Source organism: Giraffa tippelskirchi, chromosome 7 (genome assembly GCF_054371585.1).
Source record: "Giraffa tippelskirchi isolate mGirTip1 chromosome 7, T2T-mGirTip1v1.2.pri, whole genome shotgun sequence".
NCBI lineage: Eukaryota > Metazoa > Chordata > Mammalia > Artiodactyla > Giraffidae > Giraffa > Giraffa tippelskirchi.
This window is the reverse complement of record NC_137281.1, coordinates 5284948-5301409: the sequence shown is the minus strand read 5'-3', so window position 1 is coordinate 5301409 and position 16462 is coordinate 5284948. Positions and strand designations below refer to the sequence as shown.

The 16462-nt window shown below is 40.4% G+C and overlaps 1 long non-coding RNA gene and 1 pseudogene across 1 annotated transcript in view; one reads left to right on the top strand and one right to left on the bottom strand.

Moving 5' to 3' along the window:
• The window catches only part of LOC145515200 (uncharacterized), a 141634-nt gene that overhangs the window by 65389 nt on the left and 59783 nt on the right, over positions 1-16462 (bottom strand). Inside the window, exon 2 of the long non-coding RNA XR_014060746.1 lies at positions 10293-10468. This is a non-coding gene — a long non-coding RNA (uncharacterized LOC145515200). The remainder of the gene's footprint in view (positions 1-10292; positions 10469-16462) is intronic.
• Positions 8980-9839, top strand: LOC145512371 (vomeronasal type-1 receptor 4-like; annotated as a pseudogene).

Genomic DNA, 16462 nt, shown 5'->3' with positions numbered 1-16462 from the left:
CATTGTTTCCCCATCTATTTGCCATGAAGTGATGGGAGCAGATGCCATGATCTTCATTTTTTGAACGTTGAGTTTTAAGCCAACTTTTTCACTCTCCTCTTTCACTTTCATCAAGAGGCTCTTTAGTTCTTCTTCACTTTCTGCCATAAGGGTGGTGTCATCTGCATATCTGAGTTTATTGATATTTCTCCCAGAAATCTTGATTCCAGCTTGTGCTTCATCCAGCCTGGCATTTTGCATGATGTACTCTGCATATAAGTTAAATAAGCAAGGTGACAATATACAGCCTTGATGTACTCCTTTCCCAATTTGGAACCAGTCTGTTGTTCCATGTCCAGTTCTAACTGTGGCTTCTTGACTTGCATACAGATTTCACAGGAGGCAGGTCAGGTGGTCTGGTACTGCCATCTCTTGAAGGATTTTCCACAGTTTGTTGTGATTTCCACAGTCAAAGGCTTTGGTGTAGTCAATAAAACAGAAGTAGATGTTTTTCTGGAACTCTCTTGCTTTTTTGATGATCCAGTTGATTTTGGCAATTTGATCTCTGGTTCCTTTGCCTTTTCTAAATCCAGCTTGAATATCTGGAAGTTCACAGTTCATGCCCTGTTGAAGCCTGGCTTGGAAAATTTTGAGCATTACTTTACTAGCGTGTGAGATGAGTGCAATTGTGCAGTAGTTTGAGCATTCTTTGGCATTGCCTTTCTTTGGGATTGGAATGAAAACTGACCTTTTCCAGTCCTGTGGTCACTGCTGAGTTTTCCAAATTTGCTGGCATATTGAATGCAGCACTTTCACAGCATCATCTTTTAGGATTTGAAATAGCTCAACTGGAATTCCATCACTTCCACTAGCTTTGTTCGTAGTGATGCTTTCTAAGGCCCACTTGACTTCACATTCCAGGATGTCTGGCTCTAGGTGAGTGATCACACCATTGTGGTTATCTGGGTCATGAAGATCTTTTTTGTGTAGTTCTTCTCTGTATTCTTGCCACCTCTTCTTAGTATCTTCTGCTTCTGTTAGGTCCATACCATTTCTGTCCTTTATTGTGCCCATCTTTGCATGAAATATTCCCTTCAGTTCAGTCACTCAGTTGTGTCCGAATATTCCCTTGGTATCTCTAATTTTCTTGAAAAGATCTCTAGTCTTTCCAATTCTACTGTTTTCCTCTATTTCTTTTCATTGATCACTGAGGAAGGCTTTCTTATCTCTCCTTGCTATTCTTTGGAACTCTGCATTCAAATGGGTATATCTTTCCTTTTCTCCTTTGCTGTTCACTTCTCTTCTTTTCTCAGCTATTTGTAAGACCTCAGACAACCATTTTGTCTTTTTGTGTTTCTTTTTCTTGGGGATGGTCTTGAACACTGCCTCCTGTACAGTATCACGAACATCTGTCCATAGTTCATCAGGCACTCTATCAGATCTAATCCCTTGAATCTATTTGTCACTTTCACTGCATAATCATTTGGGATTTGATTTAGGTCATACCTGAATTGTCTAGTAGTTTTCCCTACTTTTTTCAATTTAAGTCTGAATTTGCAATAAGGAGTTCATGATCTGAGCCACAGTCAGCTCCTGGTCTTGTATTGTGCTTGAGGGCATTATGATAAAACATCTTTAAATTAAAATTCACTTCCTCAGACCCAGTACCATTAAGGAAAATGCCTTACTGGCATTTCCCTTTGAACTACTGATTTTTAAGAAGTGGTTTCAAAACAAATAAAATCATGAAAAGTAGATTATATGGATTGCATATGACAAACTTCAACAGAAAAGTACTGTAAAGTGCCATCTCTTAGAAACTTTTCCATATTTCCATTTCCAAATTAAACTGTTTAATTTGGTTGTTGTGCTGGGTCTTCGTTGCAGTTCATGGCCTTCTCATCGTGGTGGCTTCTCTTGTTGTGGCTCCCGGGCTCTAGAGCACAGGCTCATAGGTGTGGCGCCCGGGCTTAGCTGCCCCACACCATGTGGGATCTTCCCGGACCCAGGGCTTGAACCTATGTCCCCCTGCACTAGGGGGCAGATTCTTATCCACTGTTCCACCGGGGAAGTCTCAAATTGACTTGTTTTTAATTATACAAATGCAAAAGCAACATCATGCATGTTCTTCCTTTTATTCCTATCCCAGATATTCTTCTTGTGCTACATCTGAATCAAAGTCTAATAGTAGTAAAGCTTAGAAGTCCAGAGATGAAGGATGAACTAGATGTTTAGGGGAAGAGCTTCTTGGGGAATCAGGCAATCCTGAGACACACATAGCTCACTACCAGTCACTCAGACATCAGCATGACTCCTCCTTCTACAGGTGATCTTCTGTGCCATCAGGGATCATGAAAAATTACAAGCCTCTTCCCAAACACATCAGTGGTCTCTCTGGAGATACTCGTCAGAAAGTCATAATTGGTTTTGGTAATTAGCAACTCAAAAAAAGTTTTTCAGAAAGATCATTAGCTCCTCAAGCCTGTCCTGTCATTCCCACTTCAAGTGAAATGATAATTGCATTCTGAGGGAAGATGAGGTCACAGAACATAAACCTATATCTCAGGGTCTGACCACCTCCCTCCCATTCACGTCCTGGCTGCTGTGACCTTCACCCTGCCCACCGTCCTGGCAGTGGGAAGGAGTCAGGCGAGTATTTTCTATTTCAGCCCAAGAGACAGAGTTTATGGAAGGAAGTCTATAAGTGTTCATGTCTGGAAAAGGGATAAGAACTGATTCAGTGGCAAAGCTAGACAGGGAAGCAGAATAAGACAGTAGGTATGAGCTGAGCTTGTAAAGAGATATGAGTATCCTAAACCCCGCCTAATGCCTCCTGCTGTCATTGAATGAAATCTTCACTGTGGGTGATCAATGTTGAATCGTCACAGTGAGGATAAAGAATCATTTTTTTAAGGTCTTAAGGCTTTTGTTCTGAAATCATTCTGATGTTACCTTGCATGCATGCCTGTGGGCTCAGTTGTGCCCAACTCTTGGTGACCCCATGGACTGGAGCCCACCAGGCTCCTCTGTCCATAGAATTTTCCAGGCAAGAATATTGGAGTGGGTTGCCATTTCCTTCTCTAGAGAATCTTCCCAACCCAGGAATCAAACCTGCGTCTCCTGCATTACAGGTGGATTCTTTACCACTGAGCCACCTTTACATTACTTTACAGGATTTAAAGATTAAATTTTCATTATAATTAGAGGTAGGTTTATAATGCCTATAATACAGAGTAGGATGGCACTGTGCGTGCATGCTCAGTCACTTCAATCATGTCTGACTCTTTAAGACTCTATGGGCCATAGCTTGCCAGCCTCCTCTGTCCATGGAATTTTCCAGGCAAGAATACTGGAGTGAGTTGCCATTTCCTCCTCCAGGGGATCTTCCCAACCCAGGGATTGAACCCACATCTCTTTCATTGCAGGTGGATTCTTTACTGCTGAGCCACCAGGGAAGCCAGGATAGCACAGTAACAATTTTCTAATCATCTGCATACATTGGGAATATGAGTTTGTTTTTGGATAAGAATAGTTTTTTTTTTATCAAGCTCTAGGAATATGATACATTTACTAGATACAGTGAGCATTCCTATACACCAATAATGGGAAAACAGAAAGAGAAATTAAGGAAACAATACCATTCACCATTGCAACAAAAAGAATAAAATACTTAGGAATATATCTACCTAAAGAAACAAAAGACTTATATATAGAAAACTATAAAACACTGATGAAAGAAATCAAAGAGGACACAAATAGATGGAGAAATATACCGTGTTCATGGATTGGAAGAATCAATATAGTGAAAATGAGTATACTACCCAAAGCAATCTATAGATTCAATGCAATCCCTATCAAGCTACCAACGGTATTTTTCACAGAACTAGAACAAACAATTTCACAATTTGTATGGAAATATAAAAAACCTCAAATAGCCAAAGCAATCTTGAGAAAGAAGAATGGAACTGGAGGAATCAACCTGCCTGACTTCAGGCTCTACTACAAAGCCACAGTCATCAAGACAGTATGGTACTGGCACAAAGATAGAAATATAGATCAATGGAACAAAATAGAAAGCCCAGAGATAAATCCACACACATATGGACACCTTATCTTTGACAAAGGAGGCAAGAATATACAATGGAGAAAAGACAATCTCTTTAACAAGATTATCTCCATTGAAAACATTCAGGGGCAACAACTGTGGAGAGATGCTTTCCCTATTCAAGTTAGAGAAGTAACATTTAAGGAAAAGATAACTTTTTAATTATGAGTGTTAAGATATAGTCAGGACCAAATGTATCTTATCTTGTGTTGTATGGCTTGAAAATATTCTAACACCAATTCCAAGCTCACAACTCATTTCTTTATGATTTCAACTTAAACAATACACAGGGCTCCATATTCACTATGTTGCATTTAATATGTTGCATTTAACTATGTTGCATTTAAGACATACATAAAATACATGTCTCTTGTATTTTAACATCTTTCACAGATCTTGCTTCATTGTTAATAGTTTTACTCATTGTAAGCATTAATAAATACCTAGGCATTTAGACCAAAATTATTAATAACAGGTAAAAGAGCTACACTCTTTTTATCACATAGCAGTATTTCATGCATTACAATTTAGTGAAGAAGTATTTATCATCCAATAATTTATTTGATAGATACCATTGTGTTTTGTTCCTGGAATGATAGCAAATGAGCCTTTCTGCGGCCAACTAACACTAAAGAAATCTCGCATCGTTAAATCCAGGTTGGACATTTACTGTAACAGTAGTCTGTGAAACTGCATCTGTATTATGACCTCAAAAATTCATTTATATTTGATATTGACCATATGGTAAATTCTTAGACTAAAAAAAAGTTCCTAATAGCATTGAAATATGTATATTATCATATGTGAAATAGATCGCCAGTCCAGGCTCAACGCATGAGACAGGGTGCTCAGGGCTGGTGCACTGGGATGACCCTGAGGGGAGGGAGGTGGGAAGGGGGTTCAGGATGGTGAACACATGTACATCCATGGCTGATTGATGTGAATATATGGCAAAAACCACTACAATATTGTAAAGTAATTAGCCTCCAATTAAAATTAATTAATTTTTTTAAAGTTCCTAAAAATAGGAATTGTTTACAACCATAATTATATAATAAAATTTTAAAATGATATGAATTAGGTAGAAAAGTATAAAAACAAAATGAAATTCAGCTCTGGATGATTTGAAAACAGAGCTTACATGATTTCTTAGTGTAACACAGTGGTCAGGGCACTGTCTTGGCAAGTAGCCTACCAGGTCCTATCACTCAGCCCCATAGCAGCATGTGAATTTACACAGGTCATTCAACTCTCTGCATCTCAGGTCTCCTTACTGAAATAATGCTGAAAATACTGAAAATAATGCCCTCAGGAAAATAATGTACCTCAGGCAGGTACAAAAATCAAAGAAAGCACCTCATGTGATGTAGTACGATAATGATGCATCCATCCTAAGCACTATTTAAAGGTTACATATTCAACTCTGTGAAGCCTCTTAATATTTACTTGAGACCATGAGCCTCTCAAGTAAATATTTATCAAAGCAAATATGGGATTTCCACTGATGTGATGACTGTGCCCACAGCACATGTTCCAAAACAGGATCCTCTCATTCTGAAGACAAAACACCAGTCACCAGCAACTGGCAGAATGGCTTCTGGGGCTTTGCAAAGAAGGGTCTGCTCATTTCAGACTACAGGAGGAATCCTAGCATTTTCTTCCTTTACCATTATCTCTTGCTAAAGGTTGAGATCCACACATTTGATCCTCAAGCACGCATATACAGTCACTTCTTGGTCATTCTCTTTAAGGCATCCCCATGACACTGGCAGTTGTTAGTTAAAGCATGTCTTCAGTGACATATCCAAACAAATATGTTTTCTATCCTCACAGAGCTGGCAGCGTGTGTCCATGGGCTCCTCTTGCCTCTATGTGTCTCCAGCCATCACGATCCTCCCCAGGAACTAGAGTTGGGTAGAACTGAAGGCTCCAAAAGAGTAGAGGTTTTATATTCCTCTGCTGGAATTTGTATAAGCTGGTGTATATCAATTCCCAGTGCATAGACTTGCCAAATGAAGCAATAGATGAACACAAAGAACAAAAATCTGGGATACCACTCTTCTGAATTAAATGATAACATCAGTGACTCACTATATGCAGCCATGTTATTATTGTCTGATGATCGGGACCTATAGCTCTCTAAGGCTCGTCCTCTATAGACACAATCAGCAGATCCAACATTCAAAGAAACAGCTTTTTCTCAGTTTCTTTAAAATCTGTTTTCGGTAATAGATATTTTTTTTAAATTAAAAACATGTGCACAGGTTATAAGTACAGAGCCTAGTGGAGTTTCAGGAATGACCACATCTCTGTAGGCAATGACTGGATCAAAAGACAGACTGTTGAGCTTCCCTGGTGGCTCAGTGGTAAGGAGTCAGCCTGCCAATGCAGGAGATGCAGGTTCAATCCCTGATCTGGGAAGATCCCACATGCTGCAGAGCAATTAAGCTCATGCACCAACTATTGAGCCTATGCTCTAGAGCCGGGAGCCACAAATACTGAGCTCACATGCTGCAACGAATGAAGCCTGGACACCCTAGAGCTTGAGCTCCACAAGAGAGGCCACTGCAATGAGAAGCCTGGGCACCACAACTGAAGAGTAGACCCTGCTCTCTGCAACTAGAGAAATGCCCATGCAACAATGAAGACCCAACACAGCCAAAAGGCAATAAAGAAAATTATATATATACATATATATGTATATGTATATGAATGAAACCAAATGTTGTGGGTCACCTAGAAACCCTCTATACTCCAAGTCTCTGTTCCCAAGACTATAGTTTTCTTGAATCTATTTGTAGGTCAGGATTTTTGGTAAGAGCTCTACAACTATTCTAACATTTAACAGATTAGATCACTTTCGCCTGCTTTATACTTAAATGGAATCATGGAGTCTGAAAACCTTCATATCGGCCTTTTCTCCCAGTTGCGTATGATTTTGGGGAATCTATTTGTATGTTGTTGTTCTAGTCATTAACTTGTGTCCGACTCTTTGCAATCCCGTGAACTGTAGCGCTCTAGGCTTCCCTGCCCTTCCCTATCTCCCAGAGTTTGCTCAAGCTCATGTTCATTGAGTTGGTGATGCTACCTAACCATCTCATCCTCTGTTCCCCCTTCTCCTCCTGGCCTCAATCTTTCCCAGTATCAGAGTCTTTCCCAGTGAGTCATCTCTTCACATCAGGTGGCCAAAGTATTGGAGCTTCAACATCAGTCCTTCCAGTGAACACTCAGGACTGATCTCCTTTAGGATAGACAGGTTGGAATCTCCTTTCAGTCCAAGGGACTCTCAAGAGACTTCTCTAGTCCCAAAATTTGAAAGCATCTCTTCTTCGGCACTCAGCTTTCTTTCTGGTTCAACTCTCACATCCACACATGAGTACTCTTCGTATAATTGCATTTAATTATTGGTATATGTTAGCATTGCTAGATAGGTCTTCACTGTGTGATTATCAAAGGGTTAATTCTGCTGATTTCTTCTACTGTTCATGGATAACTAGGTAGTTTTGATTTTAGGGCTATTATGAGTAATGTGTGGGCTTCCCAGGTGGCTCAGTGGGTAAAAATCTGCCAGCAATTCAGGAGACATAGGTTTGATTCCTGCATTGGAAAGATCCCCTGGAAGAGGGCATGGAAACCCACTCCAATATTCTTGCCTGGAGAATCCCTGGCGGGCTACAGTCCGTAGGGTGTCAAATAGTCAGACACAACTGAAGCGACTGAGCATGCACGCACACATGAGTAATGGGTAAGTGCTAGCATACAAATTCTACTAGTCTGGATGATACACATCGGAGAGGAATTGTTGAAATGTAAGATTACATCTAGTCTCCAAAATCTTTGTCCCAATTTTAATATCTACCAGCAGTGACTGAGATCCTTGGTTGACCCACATCTTTGCCAAAATGTTGTATTTCTGTCATTTCCATTCTAGTTTTCTGGATGGTGTTTGATGTGTAGGCAGTGGTTATATTTTCCTTTTCCTGATTCCAAAGGACATTGAATATTTTTTACATATGCGTTGTCCATTGAATAACGATTGAAGTTTCTGTTGAAACAGTTTGGTCATGTTTTATTCTGCTATATGGTCTTTAGGAGTTCTTTGTGCTGGTGACAAATCGAGTGTGTGTGTGTGTGTTTGTGTGTGTGTGTGTGTCTGTTGATGTGAGCCAGTCTTAATAGAAGCTAAAGATAAGCTAAAGTCATTTTGCCATATGGTTTATATGTTTTGTGGTGTTTCACATATATTTTTAATTTAAAATTTTGAAATTGTTTTTCTAAAAATTGCATAATTTTTAAAATTAGAAATGGAATCTATTCAGAATAGATTTGTCTGATGATATGGGCAGTGATTGAAGTGTTACTTTTCTCCAATCTGGCTAGCAAATTTCAGCTTATTCTTGAAATGTTGTAATAAGCTCTCTTTCCATTTCCTCTCATTTGTCATTGCTTCCTCCAGGTTAACTCTGCTTCATCCTTATTGCTGACTTTTCCATGAAATACACCAGCTATCTCTCCATCTCTTCCTGTCTCATGAAACCTTGGCAAACCAATAGGAGCACAAAAGTAACATTACACTTACTATCAAAAATCATCAATGAGACATTTTACTCAGAAGAATGACTGTCACTATTTAAAGGAAAATATTTTGGGGACATCTGTGGTGTTCTAGTAGCTAAGACTCAGTGCCCCCAGTGCAGGGGGCCTGGGTTCAATCCTTGATCAGGGAATTAGATCCCACATGCTACAATGAAGACCAAAGATCTGGTGCAGCCTAATAAATAAATAATAAAGATAAAAACCCTTTAAAAGAAGGCGAACACTTTCATTTAAAAATATTGAGTGAAAAAATAACCCCCAGAGATTTGGCCCTAGGAATAATATTCATATCATAGATTATGATTGGAATTCTGGGCAGTTTCTCCCTCTTTACTGTTACCTATTTCTTTACCACACTCAATGCAGGGAGAGAGCCATGGTTATGATTCTAAAACACCTGACTATAACCAACTCCTTGATCATTCTCTCAAAAGGAGCCCCTCAGACGATTACAGCTTTGGAGTGGAAATATGTTTTCAGTGATTTTGCCTGCAAATTTATTTTGTATGTTGACAGAGTGGGCAGGAGTATATCTATCAGCACCACCTGCCTCTTGGTTATCTTCCAGACCATCACAATCAGCCCCATGAGCTCCTATTGGAAGAATCTTAAAGTCAAAGCCCCAAAGTACATCGCCTTCTCCATTTCATTCTGGTGGATCCAGGGCATGTTTGTACATCTCATTTTTCCTCCGTATGCATTATATGTTTCTGGAAAATGGCACAGCACAAACATGACAAATACAAGAGATTCAGGGTACTGTGCTGCCGCAGATCTTGAGAATGTCTCAGGCTCAATGTATGTAGCTTTGATAGTGTTCCCTGAAGTTTCCTTTTCTGTGCTCATCTTCTGGGCCAGTGGCTCCATGATTCTCACCCTGTACAGACACAGTCAGCGAGTCCAATATATTCACAAGGCTAGTGTGTCTCCCAGACCCTCCGCTGAGTCCAGAGCCACCCAAAGCATCCTACTCTTGGCGAGCACCTTCGTGTGTTTCTGCACGCTGTCCAGCATCTTTCACGTTATTCTTGCTCTTAATCATAATCCCAGTTGGTGGTTGGTGACTACAGCTGCCTTGATTTCTGTGTGTTTTCCCTTTATCAGCCTCTTTCTGCTCATGAGCCGTGACTCCACTATATCCAGCCTCTGCATTCATTGATGAGGAACTCAGTACAGTATCTGCTAATCTTATCAGAAAAATGTAAATTATATGTGTTTAAATATTTATTAGGGTATAGTTGATCTACAACGTTGTGATAGTTTCAGGTGTAGAGCAAAGTGATTCAGTTATACATACATTCTTTCATTTTCAGATTATTTCCCATTGATTTATTACAGGATATTGAGTAAAATTCCCTATGCTATACAGTAGGTCCTTGTTGGTTATTTATTTTATATATAGTACTGTGTATCTGTTAATCCCAAACTCCTAATTTATCTCTCCCGCCCACATTTCCCCTTTGGTAACCATAAGTTTGTTTTTGAAATCTGAGTCTCTTCCTGATTTCTAAATAAGTTCATTTGTATCATTCTTTAGAGTCCAAAAAATAATAATAAATTAGATTCCACATATGAGTGACATCATATATTTGTCTTTCTCTGTCTGACTTACTTCACTTAGTATGACAGTCTCTAGCTCCATCCATTTTGCTGCAAGTGGTGTTATTTTTGCACAGTTGTCGGGTGTTCATTCACTCATGAGCATAAGGTCAATGGACTGTAGATAAGGAAGCCACATGTCTTTCATAGTAATGAGTGTGGGTATTTCATCCTTGGTGCATACAGAACCTACATGGGCAGAGTGGAGAGGAATAAAGAGCTCTGCCTCTTTCTGATGCCTAGTAACCTGAGTGTCATAGTGCTTTAAAAATTTTTTTAATTCTGTATTGGAGTATCATCGATTAACAATGTTGTGACAGCTTCAGGGAGATAGCAAAGGGACTCAACTCCCCTCCCATCTATGCTGCCACATAACGTTGAGCAAAGTGCCCTGTGCTAAATAGTAGGTCCCTGTTGGTTATCCATTTTAAATATAGCAGTGTGTACATGTCCATCCCAAATTCTCTAATTATCCCTTCCCCTCAATCTTCCTCCCCACTTAGACAACCATTTTGTTATCTAAGTCTGTGAGTCTCTTTCTGTTTTGTAAATAAGTTCATCTGTATCATTCTTAAATTAGATTCTAAATAATAATAATTCATTAGATTCCACATATGAGTGATACCATATATTTGTCTTTCTCTGTCTGACTTACTTCACTTAGTATGGAGTTGCAAAAACTTAATCCAGATTTTTGTTGATATGTTTGTGTTTTAAAAAAAAGACTCTCATAAGATGGGTATAGTATCATATTTGGGACAGAGGGCACTTTTTAAATATTTTCATTTATTTATTTAGCTATGCCAGGTCATAGTTGCAGCATGCGGGTTCACTAGTTGCTGCAAGCCAACATTTAGCTGCACCTTGTGGGGACAAGTTCCCCAACCAGGGGATCGAACCTAGAACCCTGCATTCTGAGTACAGAGCCTTAACCACTGGACCACCAGGGAAGTCCGCAGAGGGCTACTTCTTTGGTATACAGGAAAATTAGCGGCTCCAGTGGAGACTAGCTGGTTACAGAAATTTCATAGATTCAGGAAGAAAGTTAATCCTGAGAGGTTCTCTGGTCCTCAACCAGTATTAGGAGAAGGACCTGAGACATAGTTCAAAATAGTTCAAAATTTACATGAGAAAAAGTCAACAGAGGGCTCCAGTAAGCATGCCAAGCTCTCCTCTACCCTGCATGCAGAGGCCATTCCTTAAAACCCATGTTGCTGGTAGGCGGAGTGTAAAACTGAAGGTAGAGCTCCAGAGCCCCCTTCATAGCTGCCGTCACAGCATCCTTGTATCAGAAAACTTGGCTTCTAATGACTGACTCATTGTCCCATCCCCAGACTGCCCTTGGGAGAAATATGGTAGCTTCCCAGGGCTTCTTAAAGCCATGTGGAGGGCAGAAGGGACAGCCAGGTGTCCTTGGATCCCTAGAGCCCAAAGCCCAATGCTTCATCTCTGAAAGAAGCAATGACCCTAGAAGATTGAAATCAGGAAAACATTAAGGACAGAAGGAAGAACTGGGATCTCCCATTCCAGTGGGTAATTTTCCTGCTGTATTCAGACAATAAAAAATGTGAGCAGGATCATCCATTTCTGCCACCTAAATGGCAAGCTCCTCCAAAAGTGTCAGGCATATATTTCAGTGATTTACCCCAAGTAAAGAAATGAATAGAAATTCCTTTGCAAAAAGGTATGACTCAGTCTGTCTTTGACTAATTCCAAATCCTTTAAAACCAGAGCTTTCTTCATGCACACTAGAGACACAGAAACTCAGGACTCAGGAGCATAAGCCTCTGACTTTGTGGATCACGACAAACTGTGGGAAATTCCTTAAGAGATGGCAATACCAGACCACCTTAGCTGCCTCCAGAGAATTTGTATGCAGGTCAAGAAGCAACAGTTAGAACCAGACATGGAACAACAGACTGGTTCCAAATTGGGAAAGGAGTATGTCAACACTGTATATTATCACCCTGTTTATTTAACTTATATGCAGGGTACATCAAGTGAAATGCTGGGCTGAATGAAGCACAACCTGGAATCAAGATTGCCGGGAGAAATATCAATAACCTCAGATATGCAGATGACATCACCCTTATGGCAGAAAGCAAAGAGGAACTGAAGAGCCTCTTGATGAAAGTGAAATAGGAGAGTGAAAAGCTGGCTTAAAACTCAACATTCAAAAAACGAAAATCATGGCATCCAGTCCCATCACTTCATGGCAAAGAGATGGGGAAACAATGGAAACAGTGACAGACTTTGTTTTCTTGGGCTCCAAAATCACTGCAGATGGTGACTGCAGCCATGAAATTAAAAGATGCTTGCACCTTGGAAGTAAAGCTATAACCAACCAAGACAGCATATTAAAAAGCAGAAACATTACTTTGCTGCCAAAGGTCGATCTACTCAAAGCTATGGTGTTTCCAGTAGTCATGTATGGATGTGAGACTTGGACCATCAAGAAAGCTGAGTGCCAAAGAATGGATGCTTTTGAATTGTGGTGTTGGAGAAGACTCTTGAGAGTCCCTTGGACTGCAAGCAGATCCAACCAGTCCATCCTAAAGGAAATCAGTCCTGCATATCCATTAGAAGGACTGATGCTGCAGCTGAAGCTCCAATACTTTGGCCACCTGATGCTAAGAACTGACTTATTGGAAAAGACCTTGATGTTGGAAAAGATTAAAGGCTGGAGGAGAAGGGGATGACAGAGGATGAGATGGTTGGATGGCATCATCAACTTGATGGACATGAGTTTCAGCAAGCTCTGGAAGTTGGTAATGGACAGGGAAACCTGGTGTGCAGAAATCAATGGGTCGCAAAGAGTTGGACATGACTGAGTGATTGAACTGAAGGCAATCATTGGCCTATTTCTCAGGGAGAAAATGGAGTTGAGGTATGAACTGAAAATGGTGGAGAAAGGTCAACTCAAGGATTTGGCTCCAGGCCCAAAGGGAGCCACGGAGGATATGTCAGTGACTAGAAGCCTTCTGTGTACCAAGAGCAAAGGCCATGAGAGTGCTGCAAAGACAGACGAGTGCTACAGCCAACACTGAAAAGCCACCTCAAGACCCAAAGATATTCCTTCACTATCATTTCTGTTCCTCTAGCTCCAGCATCAACCTAACTCCTTATCCAGGATCTAAAACTGCATATTCCAGTGTAGGATCAGAGATGCAGGACAGAGAAGAAGAGGTAGAGCTGTTTCGAGAACAAGAAAGAAGGTGCCATACAGCGACTTCCCTGGTGGTCTAGTGGCTAAGACTCCAAGCCCCTATTGCAGGGGGTGTGCAGGTTTGATTCCTGATCAGGGAACTAGATTCCACATGCTCCAACTAATAACGCACATGCCACAACTAAGTCCCAGCACAGCCAAGTATATGAATAAATGAACACACACAAAAAATTCTTATGTTCTGCTCAAGTTTAATTGGGTGTTTTTTGTTCATTTCCAGATCAATGCCTGGTAGACTCACAACTGACTTTGTTACGTGCTTTGGTTGTGGTTGTGGTTGTGGGAGAATCCCTAAGATTTGTAAACGACCTGTTTACAAAGGCAACAGATTTCAGAGTTGTGTAGAAATCCTAATCATTTCAAAATACCCTTCATCATGAAAAATTATGAGCTTTTCTCAAACACATCAGTGGTCTCTCTGGAGATACTCACAGGAGACTCACAATCAGTTTTGGTAATTAGCAACTCAAAAAGGTTTTTCAGAAAGATCATTAGCTCCTCAAGCTGGCCCTGTCATCGCCACTTCCAGTGAAATGATAATTGCAGTTCTGAAGGAAGATGAGGTCACAGCTCCTAAACCTATATCTCAGGGTCTGACTGCCTCCCTCCCGCTTATGTCCTGGCTGCCATGCCATTCACCCTGAGCCCAGCATCCTTTTCATGAGAAGGAATGAGGAGTCGAGTACTTTGTATTTCAGTCCAAGAAGCAGAGTCTGTAAGGAAGGAGGTCTGAGTAAGTGTTCATGTTTGGAAAAGGGATCATTCTGGGGGATGGGGAGTAGAGTGGGAACAGATCCAGTGGCAAAGCAGGTCAGGAAGGCAGAATAATTCCTTAGGAGAGAGCTTAGGTAAAGCGAGATCAAGATCTTTGTTGTTGCTCAGTCTCTCAGTTGAGTCAGACTCTTTGCAACCCCATGGACTGCAGCACGCCAGGCTTCTCTGCCCTTCACTGTCTCCCAGAGTTTGCTCAGACTCGTGTCCATCGAGTTGGTGATGCCATCCATCCATCTCTTCCTTTGTCGTCCCCTTCTCCTCCTGCCTTCAATCTTTCCCAGCATCAGGCAACACCAAACTTGACAGCTACTAAAGCTATTTTGTGAAACTCTTACTGTGGAGGACTCACAGGAACAATCCTAGTGATAATAATGAGGAATATTTTTTAAAGTATTCATCTTAGTTGCAGCATGTGAACTCTTAGTTGCAGCATGTGGGATCTGTTTTCCTGACCAGGAATCAAACCGAGGCTCCCTGCATTGGGAGCACTGAGTCTTAGCCTCTGGACACCCGGAAGTGCCAAAACATCATCTTGAAGCAGCTTAAGGGTTGTATTTTTAAGTTCAATCTGCTGTACATTACCTTTCAGAAATTCTAGACTAATTTTAAATTTGTATTAGAAGTGTTATCGTAATGCCTTTATGCTTTCCACAAAGACTAGGATAGAAAAGCAACGATTTTCTAATCCTCTACAGAAAGCATGAATATGAATTTGTTTGAAGAACAGAAATGATTTTTTACATATATATCTAACTGTAGGCTATAACGTGCTTACTGGACATAGCAATTGTATCTTCTCTGAAACATTTGAGGTCTGATGATGATGGCGAGATTGCTTTCCCTCTTCAAGATAGAGAAGCAGCATTTCAGGAAAAGGCAGCTTTATAATGGTGAGGTTTGGAATAGAGTTGTCAGGACCAAATGTATCTTCTCATATGTTGTCTAATCTCATAATATTCTAACACCAGTTCCAAGCACACATTCATTTCTTTATGCTTCCGTCTTTGCAACACAAGAGTCAATATTCTCCAGATTATACTTTCACATGTGCCTAGTATGTTAACATTCTTCACAAATCAAGTTATATTGTAGTCTCACTTAACCTCCATTTTAAAAATACCTAAGGGTTTAGACAAAAATAATCATTTCATTTCTATCCTATACTCATTTATCGTATAGTAGTTTTTCATGGTTCATAGTATAATAAACAAAGTAATATTGTCCCAGGCTTTTTTTGATAGATACCATAGTGAATTTGTGCCTGGCATGATAGGAATGTACCTTTTTGTTGCACAACTTATATTGAGGAAATCTTGCATTCATTATATCCAATATGGACAGGAAGTACTTTCCTATAAGTTTGTGTGTGTGTGTACATGTTAGTGGCTCAGTTTGTGACCCCGTGGACTGTAGCTCACCAGGTTCCTTTGTTCTTAGGATTTCCCAGGCAAGAATACTAGAGTGGTTTGCCATATCCAATGCAGGGAATCTTCTTGGTATGTTATTTACATACAGAATAAATACTTATGCGGATATGGAAAGTATTTAAAATTATAATATATAAAAGGTATGGGATGAACTCCAATACTTTGGCCACTTGATGAGAAGAACTGACCCATTGCAAAAGACCCTGCACTGGGAAAGATTGAAGGCAGGAAGAGAAGGGGACAACAGAGGATGAGACAGTTGGATAGCATCACCGACTCAATGGACATGTGTTTGAGCAAGTCCCAGGAGTTGGTGATGGACAGGGAAGCCTGGTGTGCTGCCGTCCATAGGGTTGCAAACAGTTGGACACGACTGAGCAACTGGACTGAACTGATAGAATAAGCTATATGATATAAAAACAAAACTAAATTTCAGACTGGATTATTTAAAAACAGCTGATGTGTTTGGTTGGTGCATCACAATGCTTAGGACACTGTCTTGGACATACCTACAAGGTTCATACAACAACTCAGCCTGTAATTAGCGTGTGAATTTAGACTGATCACTTGACCTATCTGTACCTAGGATCTCCTTATCTTTGCAATAAAATCAGTACCAGTACCTATCCCGTGCAGTTATGAACATGAAACACCTGGCAGAATGACCTCCAGGGAGTTGGCAACAAGAATGGTGTGCTCCTCTTAGACTGTAGTAGGAATCCTGGGCGTTTTTTCTCTTTACCTTAATCTCTTCGT